Source organism: Macaca mulatta, chromosome X (genome assembly GCF_049350105.2).
Source record: "Macaca mulatta isolate MMU2019108-1 chromosome X, T2T-MMU8v2.0, whole genome shotgun sequence".
Classification (NCBI taxonomy): domain Eukaryota; kingdom Metazoa; phylum Chordata; class Mammalia; order Primates; family Cercopithecidae; genus Macaca; species Macaca mulatta.
Window position 1 is genome coordinate 136,557,214 of NC_133426.1, and position 18,424 is coordinate 136,575,637.

At 53.4% G+C, this 18,424-nt stretch overlaps 1 protein-coding gene and 1 long non-coding RNA gene across 5 annotated transcripts in view; one reads left to right on the forward strand and one right to left on the reverse strand.

The window, feature by feature from the left end:
* The window catches only part of ELF4 (E74 like ETS transcription factor 4), a 47,526-nt gene extending 38,326 nt beyond the window's left edge, over positions 1 to 9,200 (reverse strand). The window contains exon 1 of one of the 3 annotated variants that reach the window (XM_015128186.3): positions 8,874 to 9,200. The gene's annotated coding sequence lies outside the window, so the exon portion shown is untranslated. Of the gene's footprint in view, positions 1 to 8,577; positions 8,823 to 8,873 lie in introns of those variants that run through there. The other 2 variants (XM_015128185.3, XM_028842263.2) reach the window with 2 other exon arrangements.
* Positions 8,410 to 18,424, forward strand: part of LOC114674979 (uncharacterized) — a 42,222-nt gene continuing 32,207 nt past the window's right edge. For both annotated transcript variants that reach the window (XR_003726071.2, XR_013413217.1), the window contains exons 1-2: positions 8,410 to 8,972; positions 15,098 to 15,222. This is a non-coding gene — a long non-coding RNA (uncharacterized LOC114674979). The remainder of the gene's footprint in view (positions 8,973 to 15,097; positions 15,223 to 18,424) is intronic.

Below are 18,424 nucleotides of genomic sequence, written 5' to 3' on the forward strand. Positions count from 1 at the left end.
ATCACTTGAGCCCAGGAAGTCAAGGCTGTAATGAACCATAATCACATCACTGCACTCCAGCCTGGGCAACAGAGCAAGACCAAGATAAAGAAAGAAAGAAGAAAGCAAAAGAGAGAGAGAGAAAGAAAGAAAGAGAAGGAAAGAAAGAAAGAAAGAAAGAGAGAGAGAGAGAAAGAAAGAAAGAAAGAAAGAAAGAAAGAAAAAGAAAAGAAAGAAAGAAAGAAAGAAAGGAAGGAAGGAAGGAAGGAAGGAAGGAAGGAAGGAAGGAAGGAAGAAAGGAAGGAAGGAAGGGGAGGGAGGGAGGGAGGGAAGGAAGGAGGGAGGGAGAAAACAGAAAAATTAACTCAGCAGATCATAGACTAAAATGTAAAGACTAATATTATAAAACCTATAAGAGAAAATATGAGACCAAATATTTGTGAACTAAGGCTAGGGGAAGAGTTCTTAGCTACAGCACCAAAACTATGATCCATAAAAAGAAAAATTGAAAAGTTGCACTTTCATCAAAATTAAAAATGTTTGCTGAAGTCAAAAGACACTGAGAAGGGGATTAAAAGAAGCCACAGACTATGAGAAAGTATTTGCAAAGCATGTATCTGATGCAAGTCTTGTATCCAAAAAATATAAAGAACTCTCACAACTCAACTACAAGACAACAAACAATTCAGTTTAAAAATGGGCAAAAGATTTGAACAGACACCTCAACAAAGAAGACATAAGGACAGCAACTATATGAAAAGATGTTCAACATCATCAGTCATCAGAGAAATACAAATTAAAATCACAATGAGATACCACTGCACACCTATTAGAATGGCTAATTAGAAGTGGTCACCTAATGAGACAGGTGTTTTCTGTGCATAGATTCTCACAGAATTAGCGGAGCCGAAATAGCCTCTGTTATCCTCAGGGGGCATTATAGGAAAAAGATTAGCTCCTCATTCTATGTCTAAGTACCTCCTTGTTATCGGGTCATCAGGAATTTCGGGAGGTTAAGAATAATTGCCACCATCCCATCCCCCAAAGTCTAGCAGTTCTAACTGAGGGGTGGGGACCAAGGGACTGGAGTGGAGTGCTTTACTCAGGGGTGGTCCAGTTTATCCTAGGCTGCCTGTCCCTGCGGGTGGTCACAGGCTCCTCAAGCAAACACAATCCAGTCAATAGCAAATGGAACCTCCAAGTTACTCTCTGGGAGGCCTCTGGAAGGGGAATGGCCCCTAGTCCCCTGGGAGCTCTTCTGGGCAAAGGCAGTGCCTCAGCCTCAACTCAAGGCCTCTGGGCATTGGCCCAGAATGGACCCATCATCTATTCTAGTGAAGGGTGAGAGTGAGTGGTAGTCAGCCAGTTGGCTCCCAGAATTTTACACTCAGTAGGGTAATAACAACAATCTGATGATTGCTAAACAGTTCCCAGGAGTACAACATTAGGCCTTCTCTCAAAGAAACTAACTTACTCTTATTTCTGCAATGAATGATGCTCAAAATGAAAATGGTGAAGGACTAAAGAAGGCCATGTTAATACAAATATTAACGATTTGAGTTTTGCTCACTACAGCACTGCCTGCCTTTCAGTATATTACAAACACGCACACACACACACACACACACACCCCTTCTATTACATCCTCCTCCCATCCTGTGCAATGGCCGAGTTAACAAAAAGCAGAAAAACCTGGAAAATCTCCCTCTTAGTTTCAGAAATGGGTGTGGCATGCCCTGCCAGCATTGCCAAAGAAGTGGTTGGTCCCTAGAGGCTGGCAAACTCAAGGGTGTGTGAAGGGGAAATGGTGACAATAATAATAACTGTTACAGGAATAATAATAACAGCAGTGAACACTTACTGGGTGGGTACTACATGCCAGGCACTCTGCTGAGTGCTTTATATGCATCGTCTCATTTAAGCTTCACTCCAACCCTGTGAGGTGGGTGCTGACTCCCAGAGTGGTTAAGTAACTAGCTCAATCGCAAACAGTCACACAGCCAGTAAGTTTGGCATATAAATGTAGAGAGCCTGTGCTCTTCCTCCTCTAGACAATAACGTGTATTGGGAAGGATATTGGGTCACACTGGAAGAGGAAAGGAAGCTTCAGGAGAGTCAGGTGTTCTGAGAAGCAGGAAGTGCCCACACTGGGCCAAGAAAATAACCCATCAAGAAGGTGGCAACTTGGTTGGGCGCGGTGGCTCATGCCTGTAATCCCAGCACTTTGGGAGGCCAAGACAGTGAATCACCTGAGGTCAGGTGCTCGAGACCAGGCTGGCCAACATGGTGAAATCCCGTCTCTACTAAAAAATACCAAAAAAAGAGGCCGGGCGCGGTGGCTCACGTCTGTAATCCCAGCACTTTGGGAGGCCGAGATGGGTGGATCACGAGGTCAGGAGATCGAGACCATCCTGACCTAACACGGTGAAACCCCGTCTCTACTAAAATTACAAAAATTAGCCGGGCACGGTGGCGGGCGCCTGTAGTCCCAGCTACACGGGAGGCTGAGGCAGGAGAATGGCGTGAACCCGGGAGGTGGAGCTTGCAGTGAGTGGAGATTGCGCCACCACACTCCAGCCTGGGCTACAGAGCGAGACTCCGTCTCAAAAAAAACAAAAACAAAAACAAAAAATACCAAAAAAAAAAAAAAAAATTAGCTGGGCATGGTGGTGGGCGCCTGTAATCCCAGCTACTTGGGAGGCTGAGGCAGGAGAACTGCTTGAACCTGGGAGGTGGAGGTTGCAGTAAGCCGAGATCACGCCACTGCACTCCAGCCTGGGCGACAGAGTGAGATTCTGTCTCAAAATAAAAAAATTAAAAAAAGAAGGTGGCAACTCAAGGGAAAGCTTGCTCAGCCTAGACAAACTACTTAGCTTGCTTCTTGTTAGCCTCTCTGAGAAATGTTCTGGCACTTTCCCTTGCAGACCTTCCTGCATAAAACACCCTTCCCTGCTCTCTGACCCTCCTCCTTACCCTGGAAGCAGGCTGGGGTCTCTTTGCTGAGAAACTCACCTTAGGGCATGATTTCCCAACCAAGAAGTCAGGGCCCTCTGGTATGTCCCTTTGGTGCTGAAATGTGCTGGGGAGGGGGCAGGGCAGTGAGAGAGGGAAAATGATGAGTGTGTGCATGTGGCAGGGGGATGTCTGGGAGTTTTTTATCCAATTAAACCCAACAACGGTCAAGCTTCCTCCATGTCCAGCCTTAGGAGACACAGAATCAGTGGAAGCAATATATGGCTAGTCCTTAGAGGTCTGGGCAGAAACACACGAAACTCTACATTCTTCATTTCCCAGATGGTGGAGTGGGGAACAATTATGAAAATCTCTCTCCTCCACCTGAAGCTCTGGGCTTCCAGAGAAATCCCAAAACCCTAGGGAAACGTGGGATCCAGCCAGCCTGCGACTGCCATGAGCACGTGTGGCATGTCAGTTTTCCTGTCATTTAAGTGCTCTACGTCTCCCCTGCCGTCTCTCCCCCTCCCCAGGAGCCTGTGTGTGTGTGTGTGTGTGTGTGTGTGTGTCTGTGTGTGTGTGTCTGGTGAGGGAGGGGTTTCAAATGAAATCCCCTCAGCTTGGGTGGCAGGCTGGCCAGCCAGTTTGTATCTCCCGGAGTGGAGACAGGGGTTTGCACCGAGCCACCCACACTCGCTGACCTGGTCTTTTATGTGACACGCACTTGCCAAACAATCATCCAGGCTTCGAAGGTCAGTTCGTGGCCAGGGAATAGAGAGAAAGGCGTCTTTTCTTCCTTTTCTGCTGAGCCAAATCTCCCCCTTGCTTCCCCCCACCCCCCCTTCAAGGTCTAGCCTAGGCCCGCATCCCTCACAAAGCCTTCCCTCCCTCCTCCAGCTGCTGCTGACCTCCAGTCCCGGCTGCGCTGGCCTCTGCTCCAACAAGCACAATTAGCACCTGACCAGCCACTGGCCCGGCTGCTTGTCCTCGCCTCTGATTGTTTCACTGTCTTAGTCATCTCTTCCCCAGCGCCTCCTCCTCTCATCTCCCCCACGGCACCTAGCATCGGTTGGGCACACAGTAGGTGTTAACAAATGTCTGTTGAATTGAAACTCAGCAGCCCCTATGAGGTCAGAACCCTCATAAGCACCCCGACCAGCAGTTTCTTGGCAACCAGCACTGGGGCCCGAGCTACAGGGCATTAGCAGTGAGGCTGCTATTACAGGACACACGAGGCTCAGCAGCCAGAGATTTGCAGGCAGGTTGGTGTTGATGAGAAAAGCCCCTGACCCCAGGAAAGCACCTATGGGATTGTGGGTACCTTGCAGGAGTTTCCTTTCTCCCCTGCAGAAGTAGTTTTCAGTCTGAGAACCACAAAGAGAATAAATTGGAAGAGAAGCCAGAAACCTCTTTGCAGCTTAGAAATCCAGGAGAGATGCCAAGCCCGGGTTGGGGTCAGGCCCTACCCTGAGGACAGAAGGCTGCCCAGGGCCTTTCCCAGCTCAGTGGGGGATCCTGGGGAGACAGGGGGCGTGGCAAACATGAGCCCTTCCACTGTAGGGGGCTATAGGGATGTATGGTGGTGTCCCTAAGAAATGCCATCCTGCCCTGGAACCCAACAAATGACATCCTGCAAGATTGCCATCTGTAGCTCATGCAGAAACCAGTGTCCTAGCCAGGCACGATGGTTCACACCTGTAATCCCAGCACTTTGGGAGGCCAAAGCGGGAGGATCACCTGAGGTCGGGAGTTCAAGACCAGCCTGGTCAACATGGTGAAACCCCATCTCTACTAAAATATACAAAAATTAGCTGGGGAAGGTTGTGGGCACCTGTAATCCTAGCTACTCAGAAGGCTAAGGCAGGGAGAATTGCTTGGGCCTGGGAGGCAGAGGTTACAGTGAGCCGAGATCGCGCCACTGCACTCCAGTCTGGGCGACAGAGCGAGACTCCATCTCAAAAAAAAAAAAAAAAGAAAAGAAAATAATAGAAAAGAAAAGAAGAGAAGCCAGTGTCCCTTTCCCTCGAATTCACCCAAATCCTAGGCAAGACTCCGTGTGTGGGGAGGGTGGGGGGTGCATCGAGACCAGAATCTGGCCAAGGTCTTCAGGCAAAGAGAAGCCCCCAAGTCTAGGGTGCTTGATCCCCCACACTGGCTCAGGGATTTGATCCCGGCTTCCGATTACAATTATTTATATAGACGATGTATCCTCTCTCCCTGGCCCCCTCCCATACCCCTGCTCCGACTCCAGCCCACACGAAAAGGTACACGCAATCCCGGAAGGCAGGTGGTGTCTTCCTCACATCCATGTTTTCCTCACTGCCACTTCGTTGGGGCCTGGTACTAGGACTGGCTCTGAGCGAGTGTTTGCCGAATTGAATCTGAGTTTTAGGCGCTGCATTAGGCAATATCGTAAGGGCAGCTAGCACTTACTGTGTGCCATGTGCTATTCTAATAAGCATCTTTTTTTTTTTTTTTTTTTTTTTTTGAGACAGAGTCTGGCTCTGTTGCCCAGGCTGGACTGCAGTGGCCGGATCTCAGCTCACTGCAAGCCCCGCCTCCCGGGTTCACGCCATTCTCCTGCCTCAGCCTCCCGAGTAGCTGGGACTACAGGCGCCCGCCACCTCGCCCGGCTAATTTTTTTTTGTATTTTAGTAGAGACAGGGTTTCACCGTGTTAGCCAGGATGGTCTCGATCTCCTGACCTCGTGATCCACCCGCCTCGGCCTCCCAAAGTGCTGGGATTACAGGCTTGAGCCACCGCGCCCGGCCTCTAATAAGCATCTTATATGTATTCATTCATGTATTTGATCCTCACCAAAGTGTTATAAGGTAGGTCTCATGTGACAGATAAGGAAACTGGGGCATACAATTGACTGGGAAAACATAGCTAGTAAATAACAACGCTGGGATTTCAACCTAGACAGTCAGGCTTTAAGAACTGGAGGTAGGCCGGGCGCGGTGGCTCAAGCCTGTAATCCCAGCACTTTGGGAGGCCGAGGCGGGTGGATCACGAGGTCAGGAGATCGAGACTATCCTGGCTAACATGGTGAAACCCCGTCTCTACTAAAAATACAAAAAACTAGCCGGGCGTGGTGGCGGGCGCCTGTAGTCTCAGCTACTTGGGAGGCTGAGGCGGGAGAATGGCGTGAACCCGGGAGGCGGAGCTTGCAGTGAGCCGAGATCACGCCACTGCACTCCAGCCTGGGAGACACAGCAAGACTCCGTCTCAAAAAAAAAAAAAGAACTGGAGGTAGCTGGGCTCGGTGGCTCACGCCTGTAATCCAGCACTTTGGGAGGCGGAGGCAGGTGGATCACCTGAGGTCAGGAGTTTGAGACCAGCCTGACCAACATGGAGAAACCCCGTCTCTACTAAAAATACAAAATTAGCCGGGCATGGTGGCACATGCCTGTAATCCCAGCTACTTGGGAGGCTGAGGCAGGAGAATCGCTTGAACCCAGGAGGTGGAGGTTGCGGCGGGCCGAGATCATGTCATTGCACTCCAGCCTGGGCAACAAGAGCGAGAAACTCTATCTCAAAAAAAAGAACTGGAGTTAAGGAGTTCAAGATTACAGTGAGCTGTGACTATGCCACTGCACTCCAGCCTGGGTGACAAAGTGAGACCCTGAATTTAAAAAAAAAAAAAGAAAATACTAAACATAAACAAAAACTGGATGTAAGATGAGAAAATTGCGGGGGTAGGGGATATTGAAAGGATGAAGGCCAAGCTTAAGAGCAGAAGAGCAGAGGTTTCCCAGGAAAGCAAATTCCTCAGCCTGTGTCTAGCTGGGTCTCTGTGACACAGGGCCTGATTTTTGCAGGATGAGGGGCATTTTGGACATGCTATCCATCAGGCCCCTAGAGACAGACCACAGCACCCTCCTTTTTAGATCCCAGTATACGCCAGAGAAGACAGAAGCCACTGTGTCACCACTTAGCACTAGGTGAGGGAGAGTGGATTTTGGGCCCCTAGGTTGTCCAGGGGTGGGCGCCAGTTCCTGAGCAACCACCGAGCAAACAGTGCAGCAGAGGGAGGAATGCCAGACATAGTTGCAAACAAGCCACTCCTTCGGCTCACAGCAAGAGGCTGGGTGAGGGTGGTAGTATGGAGCCTGCTTCATGGTTTCCCCCCCCCCCCACCAGCCCCCAACAAGAGATCCCAGGCTCTGAATCCAGCCCCAGAAACAACCACATGCAAGGTAGCCTCTTCCTCACACCGGCTGGCTGGGATAGGAAGTCCTCCCTGATAATCTTCACTGAACTCCAGAGAGCTCCCCCTAAGCTGCTCCTGTACTGGATGCACTGAGTCTGAATTAATGGTCAAGAAAGCACTTTATAACCAGGAAAACCCAGTGTAACTAACTGCAAGGAAGGACTGGCATTCTTGCCGGGCATACGTGTTCCCCGGGCATTTTCAGTGCCAAAGTCTCCACAAAGGGAAGAGCTAGAACTGTTCCCTTCACCCACCTCCAACCTGGCACTCGGGCCAGGGGTCAGCTCGCAGGGGGTGAGTCCCCAATGGGCGTGCCCACCAGCTGTTGGGGTTGAGCAGTGGTGGTTCAGGCCCTGGGGTGGTGACCTCACTTCCGCTCCTACCTCCCCACCTCCCCAGCACTCCTCCCATTTGAGGCCCCACCAGGCCAAAATCGAGAAGTCCAAGGTTAACTGTTCCTTCCCACTTTAAGAGCTAATTAAAATAATTAGCCACAATGAACTGTCAAACATTAACCCGGAGAGGCTGCAGGACCAGACAGGCCTCTCTATCACAGGCCGATGGATGAGGGGCAGGAATCAAATGGCCATCAAATCCCTCAGCTGGGGTATGGTGGGGGGCGGGGGCGGCCCAGGAGGACCTCACTGAGCCGAGGTGCCAAGGGTTCAGGAGGTGACTCTGGTCAGGAAGGTGATGTCCAGGCATACGGTGGTGAGAAAAAGGCGTTAGGGTTAGGGTGCGGTGGACGAGCCAGGAATTCATAAAGCGGTCACCGCCTCAGCAGTCCCTCAAGCCTCCAAAGCAAGGCGCTGGCGTGAGGGGACCCCGCACGGTGCGGCTGCTGAGTCCCCTAGGCGGCGGCCCGGGAGGGAACGGGGAGGCGGGAGAGCCGGGGAGAGCGGGAACGCGGGAGCGGGAAGGCTGGCGGCTGGCTCACACGGAAACTCCGGCCCCTGCCAAGAGGTCTCTATTTTGGCGATCCAGTTCTCCAAGTCATAGGTCTGCGTGCGCGTGTAAGCGTGTGACCCTAAAGCCCTGGCCCCAGAAGCCCCGGGGGCAGTCGGATCAATCTAGCAGCTCCGCCACAGTCCGCCCCACCTCCTCTGCCCTCGGGCGCCCAGCTTCTGGGGGCCCCGCTGTCACGATCGGCCCCGTCACGAAACCCGAGCTGCTGGGGGTGAGGGAAAACAGGGGCCCCTACCCCGACTCCCCGACTCGGGGAATCCATTCCATTTCCATCCCGGGATCGAGAGCCCGGGTTCTCCAGCACACGCGCGGCGGGGCGACGCCAGGGCGGCTCGCGACACGCCGCGACTCTCCAGCCCTTCCCCGGGCCCCCAGCCCCACGCCGGGGCCCCAGCGCTCTCGATTCCGCCCTCAGGCAAACTTTTCCAGGTCCCCGAAGGCTCGAAGAACCGGCGCCATCGACGTACCTGAGGCCGAGTGGCTCACGGGCCCAGCTTGGTCGCCGGGCCAGGGTCTGTCTCCGTGGTCCCCTCCCCGCTCCGGGGGCCGAGACGCGGGTCCCCAGCCCCGCCAGCCCGTCCTCTCCCCTCGGAGGCCAGGCGAGTGGCGCCGGGAGCTCGGCGCCGGCGAAAGGAGAAGTGGAAGTTGAGCGCGGCGCCCGGTCCGTCCCCGCGGCCGCCGGGGCCGCCGTCCCCCGCCCTCCCTCCCCGCCCGCCCTTCCTCCCCGCCCGCCTGCCCCCGCCACCCCGCGCCCGTGACTCACCTCGGCGCCGGGGCAGGCTGGTCCGGGCGGGCGAGGCGCAGGGCTCTCCCACACGTCGCGCCGCCAATGGCAAGTTGGAGGGAGAGATGCAAATACCAGGTGAGACGGCGGCGCCCCTGATAAAACCGGGCGGGGGGCGGGGTGGAGCGCGCGGGTAGCGGGGCGGACGCCGGGGAGGGCCGGGCCAAGACAGGGGGCGGCGGGGGCACCCGGGGAGGGGGCGCGAGCCGGCGCAGACCTGCACCGAAACGAGCGAGCGAAAGGGGAAATTGCACTAGAGACACACACGTCCCCGCAGGCGGCGGCTGGGGCGGGCGCGAAGGAGGCAGGGCGGGAGGGAGGGAAGAGCCGGAGGGAGGGACCGACGGGAGGGACCGCGGGCGGGCGGGGTGGGGGAGGGAACGAGGGAGGGACGAGGCATCTCGGTGGAAACAGCGCCCCTCCGCCCCGGCCCGCCCGCCGCGGTCGCCAGCACGGCAGGGGGAGCCGTGCCAGGGGCCCGCGCGGCCTCTCCTTCCCCTCGCGGCTCGCTCGCGCCCGGGGGACCACGAGGCAGGGCGCCCGCAGAGCCCGCGTCGTGCCCCGCGGCCCGGGCGGGCACCCCCTACTCTGCTTCTTGCCAGCGGGCCCCGGGGCTCTCTGCTCGTTCGGCACCCTTCCCGGTTCGAAGCCCTCACACAACGCCCCGCAAAGAAATCCCTTCCCCGCGGACTCGGGAAGGTTTCGTCCAGCCCCCTCGGCCCGTGCAAGTGGAGACTTGCTTGACGCCTTTGGGCCAAGCCCTGCGCTCCACATTATTGAGCTCCTGGGGTGTGCGGGCCCCAGCGGGAGGGCGGGCCGTGCGGCGGGTGAGGCCGCGAGATGCCCAGAGGATACAATTTTGCAACGATATGCCCGACTCCGCAGAATCCGGGGCGGAACACCTGGGGTGATTGGAGAGTTTCGGCGACTTCGTAGGGAAGTCGAGTCTAGGACTCCTGCGGGGAGTTGGGGTGGGGGACGCAGGAAAGATATGAGTCAGGGGAAGGGCTAGGGGCAGAGGGGCTGGCCCCGCAAGTGCAAAGACAGCCAGAGCTCGGGTGCTGGAAGAAAGCCCATCCGTACCTTTCTTCCCCTGTCCAAAGCCAGGCTGCTCTACTCCACGCGCCCACTTGAAAGCCACTCACGCACGCTCCCCTTCTATCTCCCCTTTGCCCTCTCTGACCTGCCTCGACATCAATATCGCCCCCTACATGGATCTGCGGATAGGAGGCTCTGGAGAGAGTCCGCTGGGAATTGTTACTCTGTATAGTTCCACGTGGCCTTATTGGGGGTGGGGGGCAGCCAGACCTAAGCCTTGGCAGAAAGCAGCAAGACTAAAGGGGCCCCAGGGGATGTGGGCCTTCTAAAGGGCTTCAGGTTGAAGGACCTGCTCAGCCTCCAGCATCGGCCTGCTTCTCCTGCCTTGGGAAAGGATAATCCCAGGCGCAGGACTGGGGGACAGGAATGGTGGTGGATGATGGCCACAAAGGCGGCTGCAGATTACAAGTTCCCAGGGAAAGATCCTGTGGCTGGACTGGGGCGCCGGCCCATGAGACCTCCTGGGTACTCGGAATCAAGTCCCCAAAACAAGCACTTTGTCTTTTACAAGCGGGCATGCTTTTCCCAGGGGATTCCAGATCCTGGAGACACACAGTTCTCTGCTGGCCTCTCATCCACTAGGGTGCCCTCTCAAATTTGGGGTAGGTTCCAGATGTCCCTAAGCCCTCTTTACCTTGACTTTGAAACTCACGAATGGACACACACGTCTGCACACGCGCGCGCACACACACACTTTCCCATTTTGCTAAGAGTTCAGTGGTCTGTAACCTCAGACAGACCTGGGTTCCTATTTCAGCTCACTATTTACCAGCTGTGTGACTTTGGGCAAGTCACTTAAACTCTCTGAGCCTCACTTTTCTTCTTTAAAAACAAAACAAAGCAAAACTAGGCTGGGCGCGGTGACTCATGCCTGTAATCCCAGCACTTTGGGATGCCGAGGTGGGTGGATCACTTGAGGTCAGGAGTTCAAGACCAGCCTGGCCAACATGGTGAAACCCCATCTTTACTAAAAATACAAAAATTCACCTGTGTGTTGGTGCGTGCCTGTAGTCTCAGCTACTCAGGAGGCTGAGGCAGGAGAGTCACTTGAACATGGGAGGCAGAGGTCGCAGTGAGCTAAGATTGCACCACTGCACTCCAGCCTGGATGACACAGCAAGACTCCATTTCAAAACAATAAATAAATAAAATAAATTATTTTTTTATTTTTGTTTTTTATTTTTATGGGTACATTGTAGGTTTATGTATTTATGGGTTACATGAGATGTTTTGATACAAGCATGCAATGTGTAATAATCACATCAGGGTAAATGGGGTATCCATCACCTCAAGCATTTCTCCTTTCTTTGTGTTATATACAATCCAGTTATACTCTTTTAGTTTAGTTGATTTTTTTTTTTTTTTTCCCCAGGCTGGAGTGCAATGGTGCAATCTCTGCTCACTGCAGCCTCTGCCTCCCAGGTTCAAGTGATTCTCCTGCCTCAGCCTCCCGAGTAGCTGGGACTACAGGCATGCGCCACCACACCCGGCTAATTTTTGTATTTTTAGTAGAGACGGGGGTTTCTCCATGATGGTCAGGCTGGTCTCGAACTCCCGACCTCGGGTGATGCGTCCGCCTTGGCTTCCCAAGGTGCTGGGATTACAGGCGTGAGCCACTGCGCCTGGCCTTAGTTATTTTTAAATGTACAATAAATTATTGTTGACTGCAGGCACCCTGTAGTGCTATCAAGTACTAGATCTTACTCATTCTAACTATATTTTTGTACCCATTAACCATCCTCACTTCCCTGCCCCCAGCCTCGCTTTTCTTATTTTTAAATTGGAGACGATACGAACCTACCTCCCAAGGCTGTGGCAAGGACTGAATGAGATTAAAATGTCTATGGCGGTGTCTGGTGCCTAGTAAGTCTTCAATAAATGTTAGCTCTCTTAGTCGTCATGTTCATCTTCATTTCCCTTTCTCAACCCAGCTCTCAGGAGAAAGTATGACAGGGCCAGGGCTGAAGTTGCTCAGGACTAATGGTGGATCCCTCCGGTGAGTGAATGTAGTTTGAACCAAGGCTGAAGCCTCAAGGCAGCACGCAAGGAGAGGTTTTCCTTTTGGGAAGGGCAGGAAGACAGGTCGGCACTGCCAACCAGCTCATGGTGACTGGCCCTAACGCCTGCCAGCGCCCTGCAGCCCACGGCTTGTGGGAATCCCATAAGTTCCCACCTTCCCCAGCCTCTCAGAACTAACCACAGCCCCATGATTTGCGCATTGCAGCCAAAACAAGCCCCACCCACCTTGATGAAAAAGGCTGACCTCGCTTTGGGGAGCCGTGGGCCACCTGAATGACCTTCCTGGCTGCCCTTCTCCTTTCCCACACGGCTCGCCGCTCTTCCACTTACCTGCTGGGTGAGCCCCAGCCAGATGGGGCCAGCCAGGCTGAGATCACCACTCTCCTGACGACAGCCACGCTGTTTCTACCAATGGCTCATTCCCTGACTTGGCAGGAATTCCCCTTCTCGAGTTGCCCATGGATGCCCAGCCTGCACCATGAGCGGAGCACTCTGAGCCTTTCTCCTTCCAGCCCTGCTTCCCCCAGTCTCCAACCCTGACTGGGTGGTCTCAAAACTTCAGTCCTGCAAAGAGCAGAGGGGCCTCTGTGTTGCCCACAGCCCATGTCGTTCCACCTCCCTACTTGCACACTCAACTTGTCCTTCCACTTTAACAGCCTTCAGTGACCCTCTTTGTCTCCTTCTTCTTTTTTTCCAGAGGCAAGGTCTTGCTGTGTTGCCCAGGCTGGAGTGCAGTGGTACTATCATAGCTCGCTGCAGCCTCCAACTCCTGGGCTCAAGCGATCCTCCCTCTCTTTGGCCTCTGGGGTAACTGGGACTACAGATGCACGCCACTATGCCTGGCTAATTTTTGTATTTTTTGTAGAGACAGGGTTTTTCCATGTTTTCCAGGCTGGTCTTGAACTCCTGGGCTCAAGTGATTCTCTCACCTCGGCCTCCCAAAGTGTTGGGATTACAAGTATGAGCCGCCATGCCTGGCCTTTATCTATTTTTTCAAGCAGTGCCTGATAGGCCATGTTTTCCTGCACATCACCCCAGGTTCTTTGGAGACGAGGTGGCTGATTTCTCCCTCCCTCTGCTCACTTAACTCCTTGTCCTCAACAAATTCTATTCAAACTTGTGGCCAGAGCAAAATACCACAACGCCACAGTTTCTGTGGCCAGAGCCCGAACATACCACCATAGACACATACTAGAAAAGTTGCCTATTGGCCAGGCACAGTGGCTCACGCCTGTAATCCCAGCACTTTGGGAAGCCGAGGCGGGTGGATCACCTGAGGTCAGGAGTTCAAGACCAGACTGACCAACATGGTGAAACCTCACCTCTACTAAAAATACAAAAATTAGCTGGGCATGGTGGTGGGTGCCTGTAATCCCAGCTACTCTGGAGGCTGAGGCAGGAGAATCACTTGAACCCGGGAGGCAGAAGTTGTAGTGAGCCGAGATCATGCCACTGCACTCCAGCCTGGGTGACAGAGAGAAACTGTGAAAGAGAGAAAGAGAGAAAGAAGAAAGAAAGAAAGAGAAGGAAAGGAAAGGGAGGAAAGGAAGGAAAAGGAAAGTTGCCTATCGATCAGAATTTTGGAACGAGGAGTGTATTCAAAAGCTGGGAGACAGGTTATGGTGTAAAAGGAAGCCTCCCACCTATAAATCTGAGAAGCCCCCTATAATCCTTCCTATAAAGCCAGTACTCATTCTTCTGTTGCATTCAATAACCCCAGGTTTGCCTCTGTTGGGTTTACGTGACAAGGCCATGGGTATCCAAGTGGCATGCAGAGATCTCCAAGTCAAGGTTGTGTCTGGTCAGCATAAGCAGTGTTTGTTCTAAAAAGCTTGTTGAATAGCTGCAAAACAGAATTCCTTTCTTCAAGCAGTGCCTGATAGCCCATGTTTTCCTGCAAATCACCCCAGGTCCTTTTTTTTTTTTTTTTTTTAGACAGAGTTTTGCTCTTGTTGCCCAGGCTGGAATGCAATGGTGCAATCTCAGCTTACTGCAACTTCTGCCTCCCAGGCTCAAGTGATTCTCCTGCCTCAGCCCTCCTACCTCAGCCTCCCGAGTAGCTGGGATTACAGACGCCTGCCACCATGTCTGGCTAATTTTTTGTATTATTATCATTTTGAGATGGAATCTTGCTGTGTCATCCAGGCTGGAGTGCAGTGGCAGGATCTTGGCTCACTGCAACCTCCGCCTCCCAGGTTCAAGCTATTCTTCTGCCTCAGCCTCTCGAGTAGCTGGGACTACAGGTGTGTGCCACCATGCTTGGCTAATTTTTGTATTTTTAGTAGAGACAGGGTTTTACTGTATTGGCCAGGCTGGTATTGAACTCCTGATCTCGTGACCCACCCGCCTCGGCCTCCCAAAGTACTGGGATTACAGGCATGAGCCACCGCGCCTGGCCACCCCAGGTTCTTTGGAGACAAGGTGGCTGATTTCTCCCTCCCTCCCCTCACTTAACTCCTTGGCATGTGGATCTGTGTGCAACATGGGCTGGTTATACCACAACTTTTCTTCACCGATGACGGTCTGTTGCCTTGGCCTATATTGGGGGTGGAGGTGGACTCAGGTTAAAGCACAGGCATACAGATGAGAGGATGGAGTTGGTAGCCACTTCCCAGATCACAACTTTCATCTGCACCACCCTCAGAGGCTGGGAGGCATTCCTGACTGGGGCTCTTGGAAAGCCACTCGGTCCCTGCAGCTCACCCTGCTGAGTTTACAGTTATTAAAACAGTTATACATTGGCCAGGCACGGTGGCTCATGCCTGTAATCCCAGCACTTTGGGAGGCCAAGGTGGGCGGATCACGAGGTCAGGAGATCGAGACCATCCTGGCTAACACGGTGAAACCCCATCTCTACTAAAAAATACAAAAAATTAGCCAGGCATGGTGGCGGGCGCCTGTAGTCCCAGCTACTCGGGAGGCTGAGGCAGGAGAATGGCGTGAACCCGGGAGGCGGAGCTTGCAGTGAGCTGAGATCATGCCACTGCACTCCAGCCTGGGCGACACAGCGAGACTCCGTCTCAAAAAAAAAAAAAAAAAAGAAAAAGAAAAAAGAAAAAACAAACAGTTATATATTTCTCCTCCCAGCACCATGAAAGCCCCTACAAAACTTCAGAAGATCACTGGCTTTCACCTGTCGTCAAGCTGGACAGCAGCTCAGGAGGGCTGGCTGCCTGGAGGAGATGATGCCGACACAGGAGGCGCTGCTGGCCGTGAGTAGGTGCTCGCCACGTCAACCCTGAGCGTGGTGGCTGCTGGGAGGCATTACCCCCCAACCCCCAACAGCTGGGGAGTGGGCCTGTTGTTTGGGAAACAGATTCCGTGTTCTTCAGGAGGGCCCTCTGGGATGGTGGGAAATTTGGAGGGTGGGGGAGATGGAAAGACTCAAACGTGTGGTTCATTTGAAAAGAAAAAAAAAAAAAGTGAGGATGAAGTGGCTTTGGGCAGAGTCAGCAAATGAGATGAGGGCAGGCGCCCTGAAGTCTCTAACTCTACTGATCCCCAACCTCTACCTTGGAGCCAAAGCTCAGCTTGCAAAAGTCCCTGGGACCAGGGCAAAGAGCCCACCTGCCCTGGGCTCCTATCAGAGGCAGTACAACATCCAGGGGTTTGGGGCCACTGTCCAGTGGTGCCAGAGTTAACCCCTCAGCCATGAATATCTGCTGGCCCAACGCCTGTCCTGTGTCATCTCTTTGACCTCTGATGTGTCCTCAGAGTGAAGCTGGGGAGGCCCTGGCCTTGGCTGATCTCCCCACAGCTCCGTGCAGGCGAACCAAGATTGTCAACACAGGGAGGTTTTGCCAGAGCGAGCACAAAGTGAATTTCTGCAGGCCCTTGAGTGTGCTGGGGGATGGGGACACAAGTAGCCATCAAGCTGGCATCTCTTCCTCAGATGGAGAAGAGACCCAGGGGAAGGGAGGGGCCTCCAGTCACACTGCACAGGGCTCTATGTATTATATAAAGTGAATGCCACTGCCCAGAAGTGTGCAAGGAGGTGGCAGTAAGGCCAGATTCAGGAGAGTTGGGGAGGGCACTTGGAGAGGAGAGATCAGGAGAGGCTCAGACTGGGACACCACAGTGGGACCATGGGGCCTGGCCCCAGGTATCCAGGACTAGGGATGAGGTAGGATGGGGGAGTAGACGTCTATGAGGGGAACTCATTAGACCCCAATTTCATCCACTCTGCATTCTCCTAAGGGGCAGGCCCGGGCTGAGGTTTGTACCAGGAGGTAGACAATTCTGCTCTTTGGGATTGCCACAATCCACTGGGAAGTGAGGACAGGCCTGAAACATTTGCTAGACAGAGGCATAGCAGAGGCCCAGTGGAAATGCAGCCACTCTCCGGTTTCCTCACCCTGCCCCCACATCGGGGTTGAGGGTGGTTGTTGTTGAATGCAGAAAAATATAACAATGTGTATAAAGGTGCAGTATGAGTCACTTCACGGAATGTCTAGGCCCCTTTGCTGGCAGCAAACAAGCTTTCCAGCCCTCTTTTGAGGAAGCCATCCAACTCGGCGGCTGCTGCTGGTTTGTGTGTGTGAGGGTGTGTGAGTGTGCATGCGGGTCTGTGTGCAACATGGCTCTCTGGGCCTTGCCTGGCTATGTGCATGTCTGTGTGGGTCTCACAGAAGTGAGTGAGGGTGTAACTGTGTTCGGGGTGTGCGTGTGTGTGCATATGCATGTATGTGTGGGCTCAAGTCTTGGATGTCAGGTCCCCTTGTGCATGCGTGTGTGTTCGTGGAGGGCGTGTGCATATGTCTGTCTGCGAAGCAGTATGGTATGTGAGCCTGTGTGTCTCAGGGTGTCTACGTGTACATTTTTTCATCGTCACTGCCAAATTATCTTCCCATCTCTCCCCTCACAAAGAGAAGGGCTGACCGAGTGGAGCTAGCAATCCAAAAGGGAGGCGGCCAGGGACGAGAGAGGGACTGGAGGGAAACCAAAGCAATTCCACTCTTCAGAGGAACGTGTCAGCCAAGGATGAAACTGAAACCGAGACAGCAGCTCAAAGGCACCAGACCCTGGGATCGTCCAGGGGCTTCGGTTCCTCCCACTCCCCCACCCCCTCCAGCCAGCTGTGGAGATTAGTCAGCCCAAAATTCCCATCCCTGCAGCCTTAACTTGGGGTTGAGTTTGTGATGCTGAGTTAGAACTTGGACCCGTGGTTAGCACGTGACCCCATTAGCTCCCATTATCACATTAACACAAATTAGTATATCAGATCCTCTCCTGGTCACCTAGGGGGGCTTGGGGAAGAGCTCACGGCTCAGGTCCTGCTCTAGGAGAAGAAGCCGGTGCCGTGGCATCAGGAGAGGGCACAGGCTGAGACTGCAGGTCAGGTTGGGGACAGAAAGAGGGGGCAAGGGGGCGTTAAGCTTTGCTGATCTGATCTTTTTCCTCGGTCGTGCTCTGGGAGGAGACACCTTGGGGAGGGGGCTGGTAGAAAGGAGGGGGCTTCCAGGAATAGCTGGGCACCGCCCTGTAGGAAAAAGGCCCGGGCTCTGAGGTCTGGGCAGGAGACAGACGGTATTTCTCCTGGCACACAGTGAGACCTGGGAACGTTTAGGATCCTTTGGATTCCCCCCGCCCCTTCCCTTTCTTTATGGAAAGTCTTTAGATAACTTTCTCAGATGGTTTTGGACACCCTGAAAGCAGGAGAACTGGATGGACTGAGAGGGGAGGAGAGGCACCCAGAATGCTAGCACAGGGTGCAGCTTTTATTTCTTGGCACAGAAAAGAGGGACACACTCTGCCCATAGATTTTATGTCAAGTTGTATCACAGAAGTGGCCACTTCAGCTTCTGGAAAGGGCGGGGTTGGAGCCCCCAACAACTTTTCCCCACAGGTTCTGGCCACAAGGTTATTTTTGTGCCTTAATATTCTCAATATGTTAACTAAACAGCCACCTCATAACCACCAAGCACCACAAGGATGTCCAAGGCAGCATCATGGCTTCTAGAGTTCAGGGCCTGCAAGAAGTTGGGACAGGAAGTTCTATCTATGAAGACAGAGGTTGCAAGTTTGAGCCCCAGATGAGCCTCTTAGTTTTTTGTTTTTGTTTTTTTTTTTTTCTTTTTTCCTTATATAGCTGCAGAAGACCGGGTTGACAAGCACGGAACACCTAACTGTCCCTCTAGATCCGGACTTGAGCAGAGTCTCTACCTCTCATTTTGGCCGAGCAGAGTGTCAGGCTGTGCCCCAGCCTTGGCCACAGTCTGCATCCCTATGCTGGAGATGCGTTCTAAGTCTCATGGGAGCCAGGCTAGAGAGTGGCTGTTCAGGGAAACCCACCCCCAACGCCTCAGACACGACTCAAAGTTTCCATTCTACTGCCCGAGGGTCAAGAGCGCCATCCCCAGAGAGCAAAGACCGCCCGAAACCGCAATCCCTTTGCTGAAGTTAGGAGCCGCCCGG